The following is a 10,000-nucleotide window of genomic DNA, read 5'->3' on the forward strand; positions in this document are numbered from 1 at the left end:
TTTCCGGTCGCAACCGTGCGTGTCAAACTTGAAATATACAGGCCAGCAAATGTCATGGAATAGTATGCCGTAGGACCTCAACTGGTGTTTAAAACCTTTAAAGACATTTTGACAATTCTTTTAGGATCCATTGTAGTGAAGAAGTGGGTGTTTTTGTATAATTATGTATTTTGCCACTTCTTAACAAAGCTTTTTTCTGTTTATGTTTGAAAATGATGCTCAGCTGGTGTTGCGTTACGAAAATATCGGGATGTCTTTGTTATTTTCATTGTTTGTTGGAGCTGTTCCCCTCATTGAATTTTACCTCCGATAGACGTCACTTTGTACTTTAACGGTCTCGGTATTTTCGACTGCATAAGCCGAGCTTGTTGAAGTAGAAGCATGTGCGGTCACCGTACAGTTGATGTACTGCATTGATGAATTATTGAACTGACATTATATGAGCACAACCCTCAAAGTTAAAACTTTTGTTCAGTGGCCATTTGGCGATCAGCTCTTTGGGTTTAGTCGCCAGGGGAAATTTTTAGGCGCCAAATTATATTAATGACTTAATATATCAAAATTGTCATTAACAAAAGCAGCTAGCAAGTTTAACTTAAAATGCAGCACTGTCATATAAATTACTCGTTTATTGTACAAGGCATTAGTTACTGATAGTCTGAGAATAAGGGTTGCAGATTCATCTCCTTGAATCAATACTGAAACGGAATTGTAAAGACAATTACCATTTCCATTTGTCCTTAGGGCCTTCAATCCTTCTATATAATCCCCAGTTGGTATATGAGAGCAGAACTTGACTCATCCTCTATTAATGTTTTCAAAATTTCCCAGTCGCAACTTGATAGGCGACCTACTTTTTTTTTTCTGATATTTGTTTCGCATTTCTTTTGCGACTTTTGTTGATGATGAACTTGTTTCCCCAACTAACAAATATTTTTGGAGATTTAAAAGGTCGTTTTTAATATCGCTAGACATTGCGAAAGACTGACAAAGGCAGGAGAGTATAGGAAGATTGACAAGTTTTCTAAATGACATCATTGCTTTGCAGAGATAATATCGCACAAGTGAAAATTTCGCAACGAGTTGTACTGGGAAAAATTTTTTTTCCCAATCAATTGAAAGGAACCCAAACAAAAATGCCGCCTACGAAATAATAAATTTTCTCTTTCCTTTATCATCGCTACAGGTGTTTAAAAAAACATTTTTTGCAACAACCATAAGCTGTCAGTTTTGCGATGTTTAGTTTCGCTTACAATTATCGCTTTTGTTTACAAAAGCGCGATTCAACTCGCAGCACGGTTCACATGTTACGGTTATCACATAATGTTCTGTGTTGAATTTGCACCAATTTAGCTTTCCCTCTTCATGTTATTAGATTGTTTCAGTATTGATTCAAAAATATTTATAATATGTAGTCCAGTAAAAAAACCACCGAACTTGGCTAGACAAGCATTCCTAAGATATCTAAGAAATCGTCACTGTCGACAAGCAAGGCGCTTCGATTGCGTGCTGTCTGTCACGTGTCAAAAGTTAAAATGTCACGTGCAAGGCAACAGACTGAAGGCTATTAGGCGAACGAATGCAAGTCAAGTTTCATTGATGTTCATTTTCAAAACGCTTAGCTCTGAGACTTTTTTAAGTTTTCAATTTAGCATGTTTTTCAACGGAAAAGTAAAAAAGTAATGGAATTCAAATCAGCTAGAATAAATATTCTTCATATTTCAGTAGAAGTGATTACCATTTCTGTTTCTATACGCCACAACACGAACCTATTCTTTACGGTCGCCAGCTTGGCGACTATTCTCCAAATCAAGTCGCCAGTTCCAAAATTTTAGGCGCCATGGCGACTAAAATGGTCGCAACTTGGAGGGTTGGAGTACCGCGATCACAAACAAGCAGCGAAGAGAAATCTCACACCAAGAATATGTATTTATTTTATGACAATGACAAGTACGTGGAAATTGCTTGTTAATCCATGGAGACCTTTATCAACACACGTTAAATCAGGACGTACTGAAGCAAAGACCTTCCTCGCTAGCTTCTAAGAACATTTGAGTGGACTGCCCATCGTAAGGCTAGTTAACTCATAGTCGGCGACCAAAACACTCTCTTTGACTTAACAAGTGTATTTGGAACAGTAAAACTAAAATCGTAAATAGATCGACAGACACAGCAAAGGTAGAGAAAGTTTTATCGGCAAAACAAGTCACTTTCCACCATTGTTCAACTGTCATGTCCCGGTTGAGTGCGTTCGGAAGCTTGATAATATAGTATGAAGCGATGCATCATGGGATATATGAAATTCCCCCATTTCTGTTTGTGCTGTAAGCAATGGTGTCCTACGTTGCAATTTGGCTGAAAGCAAATCTGTGTTGAAGATGTGCATTTCAAAACATTGTCATCAAGTGGCAGGATTTTTGTCATGTATTGGAACATACTGTATAAGCTGTGTAGTTCAGCAAAGAAGTAGAGTAAATGATTTATCTTTTCTTGTGGGATATGATGAAAGTTAGTTAGGTGAAATAAGACTTGTTAAAAGTATCAAAGGCATACAGTCGTTAGTTACAGAAATTTGCAAAATTACACAAAGTAAGTTAAATTGTCAAAGACCACAATATGAAATACACTTTATATTATGCTCATGCAAAATTGAAAGCAGTGAAATGAAAAGGATTGCGAGGAAACACAGGTATAGTTCATTTGAGTATTGTGAGATGGAACCTCTTAAAAAGAAACATTTAGTTAAAAGGAGAAAAGAAAACAGGCAGATCAGGGTATAGATTTTTGCATTGAACAGTATAAAAATAAAATAAGAAAAGGTCCCTGTTATATATGTTGTGTTTGTAATCGATTACTTTACAAGAGATCAGTTCACATTTTTGGCAAAAGTAAATATTTGTGTGAAAATTTTTTCAGTGTGCAGTCTTCATTCAATGGAAAACAGTATGTTTGTAAAACATGTCACTTAATACACACATTTTCTATCAACACCTCAGTGCCACTATTAACAGAGTTTGACTCCATTACCAACATCCAATAAAAACAACCCTATGTAGAATCCCAACAATTACCTCACAAACTACACCCATTATCTTAGCAATCAACTTCCAATATAACTCCAAGCCTACTACTTCACACATCTCAACTAACCCCTCAAATATACAATACCACTGCACTAGTACCCACATATCCCTCATACACATAACAAACTTCACATACGCTTAGTTCAAGGACACCCAAATATACGTTCCCATAGTGTCTTCTTTTATTTATAGCATACGCATATTGCATTTATCACAAAACCGTCAAAAAGGCCAACGGGAAAATGTGTTGCACAGCGAACTCTACTGAGAGCTATTTTGTACCATGTTGTACAAATTTTGGATAGTATAGACCTCACAGCCCTTCGTACAACAGCAGTAGTTATTTTTCCAAGCGAAGTTACATTAAAAGAAGACTTCAGCTTAAACATAAATTATTAGTTGAGGTGCTTGTGCATGTGGCAAAGGTTTAAATTTCCCGCTACAAGGCAAGCGAATAGAAAAATGCAAACAACATTGCCGAGCAAAACCTCCTCTCTTCTTCTTTAAGAAAAGGACTACTTTTTATCAAAATGCAAATTGAAGTTGGTTAAATATAGCACTGAATATAGCTAAGCCTACCTGTGGACAGTCTCGTGTAGTTAAAGTTTCGGACGCCACTTTTGGTCGAACGTTGGTCGACATTCTCCAGGATTCAACACTTCCCACCTACTTCAGCGAATAAGTTTGCCCTTAAAACCAACAAAAGAAGAAAATGAATGTCTCTGAAGACAGAATGAAGCTACAATTATTACAGTGTATTAAATTATAAGTCAACATTTTTCTTACATTTTCCCCGTACGACTCCACATGGCTTCAAAAATGGCGTTCACCCTCGCTGCTTCTCTTCTCCTTCCCAGAGCCTCGCGGTCACTAGAATTTCCCGGGTAAAAAAAAGGCGGTCGGCATTGCGTGCAATGACGACCTTTGATTAACTTGTAATCCATTTGGTCTTCTTTTTTGTATTCCAAACGTTATTCCTATCTCTCTTGTAACACCATCTCCACCCCTGTTTTAGGTCTAACGACTGTAAAATCAGACAGACCCTGTAACGAGCTCACTTTTACATTGTATAGTGTCTTGGGCACCTTTTAGTGTATGGTATGTGGACACAGGAATGAAATTACAAATGAAAGAAGAAAAGAGAAGAAATGAATTAATGGCTTTAATGGTGGTCAGAGGAGCTTAGCTTCCCAGCTAAGAGCTTTGTTGGAACAGCGTAAAATCGGCGTCAGTCCTAAAACATGGAATATCAGAAAAAAGAAAAACTAAAAAGAGAATAGATAAAATGGAAAGATTTGTGAGTAAAAACACGTAACCGCACAACGAGAAATAGTGTAACGAGGCCTTTTATTTCAAAAAAGCTATTTCTCTCTCTCTTTTTTTGTCGAGTTTTCCTTTGTAAAGTTGAATAAGAGTTAACAAGAGCATGCTGTACAAATAACTGCCCTCAAGATATTCAGCCATCTTGAAGGAATAAGCTTGCTTAATAAAGGATTTATTATAATATGGCTTTAGAACAAAATCTCTTCTTGTTGGACAAAGCGGGAAAGAAAGGCCCAAGTCTTCCACGCAGCCGTTTTTGCCTTGTCACGTAAAACTTCTTCACCTCCCTTTCTTGGAAAGGAACGTTGCGTGATGGGACAAATGACGACTGAGTGGGAGACTGGACAGGCCAACCTTACCCGCTCATGTAGCCAATCAGAATACAGGATTCGTTCTATCATTCCTGCGGTTGCGCAGCCAGCTGCATCATAGAGAAATACCAGGAGAAATACATAAATAGGGCTTTCGCTTTCCGATGAAGACGAGGCTAAGTGCAAAAATGAGCTTTATTTGCATGAGAATAAAAAATTGTCTTGGCACCAGGCCTCGGTTTGACAACGAGAATTGAGGCACCTCAGAAAAGACCTAGTATACATTTTTTTTGACAGCCTTCTGTTTTAGTATCGTCTACATAAGAAACAGTTGAAAAAGTGTCCGTAACCAACCTTTTACAACTGATACCCTTTCACGTGATAGCGCATGACCAAAGAGGGGCCCGGAGTGCAGCCAAGTTTAAACCATGGCTTTTGGTTGACAAGAAATTTTCATCTTTTTAATCACCCAGCAAATGCCGTGTCATTGTGCTCTAACGAGAACCAAACAGAAATCTACGACTGCCTTTCTCCCATTTTTGATGTTACATCGGACTCATGTCTAAGTCTTTCAAGGCTGTAGATAAGAATTGACATTTTCCAGGGTATTTTCACGTTTATCAGGTGATATTGGAAGATACAGCTCACATTCGCTCATCTATTCTCGAGTTAACTTCCCCTATAACTCCTTCAAAAATTCCCTGACCCCTCCCCCCAACCCATCCGGACAAATTCTGATTGTTCCCCAAGATGGTTCCTTGGGGGATGGAACACCCGGTTATCACGGACAGTTTTTATTCTGTCCCGACGAATAGCTCCTACACTTTCTCTTAGATCAACCCGCTCAATAGAGACACCGGTTAATACAGACAACCGCTCCTTACCTGATCCAGCTGTATTGCTTTCGTACAAAGTTAACCTCGCTTTATCGGCGCACTGTATACAAGTCAAGTGTACCAAGGAGACCTAATTGGAAAGGCCAACGGTTTCTCGGGTTTGGTTTGGGTTACTGTTCAACCCATTCAGCCCGTCTAGATGAACGGCAAAAATTTAGAAATTTGCCGATTTTAAAATGCTGATTTAGGCAAATGCGAACAAGTTTTCGTGGGAGGCGGGGGTAGGAAGAAAACGCTCTTTTAGTTTACCCCCCTCCCCCCGCAAAATGTAGTTTGCGAGCTAAACTCAAGGGTGTCCTTGTGTTCAAACACCGAGAAGTTAGTTTCTTTAGCCATTTAATCTTAGACTCTCCAGTGGGGGACACTACTTTTTGACAGACACACCGAGTGGGTCCCGATAGCGAACAGTCTGATCATTATAGCGGAGCTCCACCCGTGCGCGAAGCGCGCGCGTGGGCGGAGCCCCATAGCTAAGGAAATGTGGTAATCTACCCATCTCAGAAAATTTGGTAATCACGTGACCGTACACCGAGCGAGCGAGCGTGCGAGCGACCGTCCGTCCGCACCACAGACATACCAATGTAAAATAACTCAATCAACAGCTCAGGTATGGGAACCCAAATGCAACTCAAGGTTTTATTTGGAAGGAAATCAGATGGCCGCCCGGACTTTTAGAAAGAAAAAAGTCGTGTCTTTTTCGGCGTTATTTTATATGTGTACACTAACGTGGATAACAGAGAAAGAGCTAGAGCGAGTTATTGAAAATTCGTTGGAAGAAAAACATGGAAATTTAAAGCGGCGGTGAGAAAATGAGAAATGCTAGCGGCCAGCAAGGTGAAAATGAGCGGTAGGGAAAAATAAAAGCGAACATGAACACTGGAAGCAAAATATTGGGTAAGCACATACGACAATTTCTCCATAAAAATAGTGTGTAACTAGGAAGTTTGACGCTTTAGTCGTACAAAACAGCATTGTAGTCGTGCAAAACAACAGCAAGGGAAAGACAAAAACGCGTGCTGCACGTGCAATTTGTTTTTTTGCTAATTAGATCTATTAGTCTTGAAGCCATTTTCATTGTCGTCCCCCGTTTAGCGTTACACGATTTAATTTTTTTTGTTTACACGTATTATTAACCAGGGCTTCGCTTTTAGCCCTGGCTAAATCTATATATTACGTTTATGGGAAACTGCCCACCTACCCCTCCCCTAAGCCAACATCAGCACTTACTTCTCACTCGGGGAAAAATGTTGGAACGGGTATGTGGGGACGGGTATGTGGGTAGTTTCCCATAAACGTATAATGATCCCAGTATGATTGTGCCAGCACGGGAAACGGAAGTAATCTGCAGGAAAAGCAGGAAAAGCCACACACTGTAAAATTGGTGTCTCATAACATTCATTTAATATAACATTTCGAAGCTATTTTACGTTAACTAAATGACATCTCATGTCCAAAATCCAAATTCTCCTAACTACCACAAGAGTGCATCTTATAAACTTATCTACAGTACAAATTTGTCTTTCTCCCTAAAGATTCCCTTTGGAGGACAGAATATATAACCTTTTAGGAGAACTAATTAATTCATTATTATATTATTTTGCAGCATCCCTCCTTAAAATACATGTAACCATGACAATCCTGAGAGAAGGGAATTCCCATATTCTCAGGGGCAGAAATTGCAGTCATTGTAGATTTTGGTCTCACTTAAAATGTTCAGGACGAAAAACCAATATTTATGACCAGAAAGGTATCACTTAGGGCTGTGTGTAAAGAAATATCCATATGAAAAACAGACGCTTTCATATTGTGTTGGGGTACAGTTTTCTTATAGGGGTAAAATATAGCCTTAGCCACTCCCATATTGGTCTTTAAGAGTTTAATCATAAGGTTCCGACGAGCAGCCCCATCATCTTTACATGGGAGTACCCCCCGGGGGTAAGAAAGAACCTCGGACTAAACCTGTTGAGACATCACAAAAATACCTATTTTTCCTGTCATCCTGACAAAAATGGAAACCGTCCCCAAATGAATGTCCGTTCTATCCCCCTATTTCGGATAACACGAGAATTATACTTTTTAGACCAAAAGAACATTGAATAGGGGCAGGGGGGGGATTCCTGTTTTTCTTTAGAGGAGATGTTAGTTAGAAAATAGATAGAACTGTCACAACAGTTTTGTCCGAGCTACCTGCACTATAAATGGATAATCTCCAATTCAGATATTCTTATGGCTTTGTCACGCACTTCTTTGCGTGACAAAGCCCTAAGAACGTCTGGGTGGGATACTATCAAGAACTGGCCCACATGAAAACATCCCTAATCACTCACCCAGAATTGTCACACAACATTTCCCTAAATAGTTACATGATTTCAAAGGAGGGGCATTGCTGAAAGAGAACCCCTAAATTTAAGTATAAAATTAACAATTTAAACTTTTATTATAATAATACGATTCCATGTGGACACTACCTTCATAGAATTCACTGATATTTCAAAAACCTTACCAATGTAATTTTTCTTTGTGCTGATAAAATATATCATAAAATTGCTCTCTTGAAACGACCATTTAAAAATTTCAATTTCCTTAGTTTCGTGTATAAATCTTAAAGAATTCTGGTCAATAATAATACTATTTTCAAGGGTTCTGCTAACTTAAAAAATTGTATTTGGAAAGGTATTTTAACAATTCATTGAGTCGATTGATTCCATTTTGACATTAAGGGTTATCTCCCAGGGGTACTCTGAATTTCAAGTGACAGGGATGAAAACCCAAAAATATCCCTAGGGCTCCCAACAAAAATCCACAAAATTCCCTGAACCAAAAATGAACCCCAAAAAACCCACATGCAGAATTTCCGAGCCTTGAAAATTTTTCCAGAAGGCATTAAATGATATAACGCAAAAAATAAAAACATGAGAAATTGAATGTTTGTGTTTGTTTCTTCATTATACCATCTGAAGCCACCCAAAAAAATACTTGCCAAATTTTCCTTCCCGAAAAAATCCCGGAATCGAAAATTTCAAACCGCCAAAAGATCCTTCAATCTGCCCCATTACTTGAAATCCGGAGTATCACCTGGAGGTTATCTACATACGTTCTACATTCCTGACACTCCAGTAAATGCTGGTTTTTCTTTTGTTTAAAAAGAAAGGAATGACCATTTCACTAAATTCCAAACAACTGCCCAAGAATGCAAAGTCTTCATCTGGTCGAGGTGCATCACTCAAATCATTGTTTTGGTCTAACCTTTGCAATATTAGAAATTTGGACAAATCTTTATGTAAAACTTTGGTAAACCTGTGTTTGCAACTATTAAAAATTCTGACAGGAAAAATGAGCTGAATGCTCTGCATTTCACTCCATCACCAAACAAACAACTGGAAAAATATTCCATCTCTTGGTTTTCTGACTTTTAAAACAAGCTGCACTAAAATAATATTATAAAAATTTATAATGACTGATACTTGATATAGGTTTTTCGAAAATGTAAAAATTAATAATCAATTATTATTTCTGATACCTAAGTCGGCATCTTATCAAACTATAATAATTTAATCAAAAAATCAGCATCAATAAAACATAGTTTGCAATGTGAAAAACACACCAGCACACAGGTAACATGAGAAATTATTAAGCATTAAACTTCTTTATAAAGAGCATAACTTTGATTCTAGGTGTTAGATTTAGCTACAAACCCTATAAAACACTGTAATCAGTGTGCCAGTGAAAAATTCCTGAATATGCAAAAAATAACAAGTTTCAAGTCCCATTATGATAAAACTGAAAAGCCAAAAAGCACCATGATAAACTGTAGTTGGTGCAAACTTACTTAGCTTAAAGTGCCCATTGAAATAAGTTAAATGAAGAAGGCACACCGCGTCAATTAATGATACAAAAGCTACCATACTGACTAGAGAAACTTAACTTATTTAGAAGGACCAGGTTTGCTTTTAAGAAAGGATATATTACGCCAACAATTAATTCACTGATGTTGGCCCACAGACTTTGTAATGGTGCTCAACAAGATATTACTGTTATTGCTGATGGGCTGAAGGAAATAAACTCTGCATACCCTGACGTCAAATTTAATGTTAATTCTATACTACATATGTATATGTCTACATTTTACAGTCTCTTTGTAAAGCAAACTCTTTCATACCTTGCTACAAGCTATTAAAATGAAATATCATTTCAAATTCCTTAATCAAACTTTAACAAAGTCTAATAAAACTAAAATTGTGGAGAATTTCAGTTGAGATCAAGCCTAAAGAGTCATTATGTCCATGCACCTCTTATCACTCAAACTTCATAAAGCCTTAATTATTTGTGAAAAGCGTGCAAATTTTGCAATCACTTTTGTAGCATAAAAAATATAGTGGAAAACCAT

At 37.7% G+C, this 10,000-nt stretch overlaps 2 protein-coding genes across 2 annotated transcripts in view; both read right to left on the reverse strand.

Moving 5' to 3' along the window:
* Window positions 1-10,000, reverse strand: part of LOC140952410 (uncharacterized) — a 148,686-nt gene that overhangs the window by 75,549 nt on the left and 63,137 nt on the right. The gene's annotated exons all lie outside the window — the stretch shown is intronic.
* The window catches only part of LOC140953050 (uncharacterized), a 21,368-nt gene continuing 18,359 nt past the window's right edge, over window positions 6,992-10,000 (reverse strand). The window contains exon 9 of the mRNA XM_073402533.1: window positions 6,992-10,000. This exon is cut by the window's right edge and continues 267 nt beyond it. The gene's annotated coding sequence lies outside the window, so the exon portion shown is untranslated.

Source organism: Porites lutea, chromosome 11 (genome assembly GCF_958299795.1).
Source record: "Porites lutea chromosome 11, jaPorLute2.1, whole genome shotgun sequence".
NCBI lineage: Eukaryota > Metazoa > Cnidaria > Anthozoa > Scleractinia > Poritidae > Porites > Porites lutea.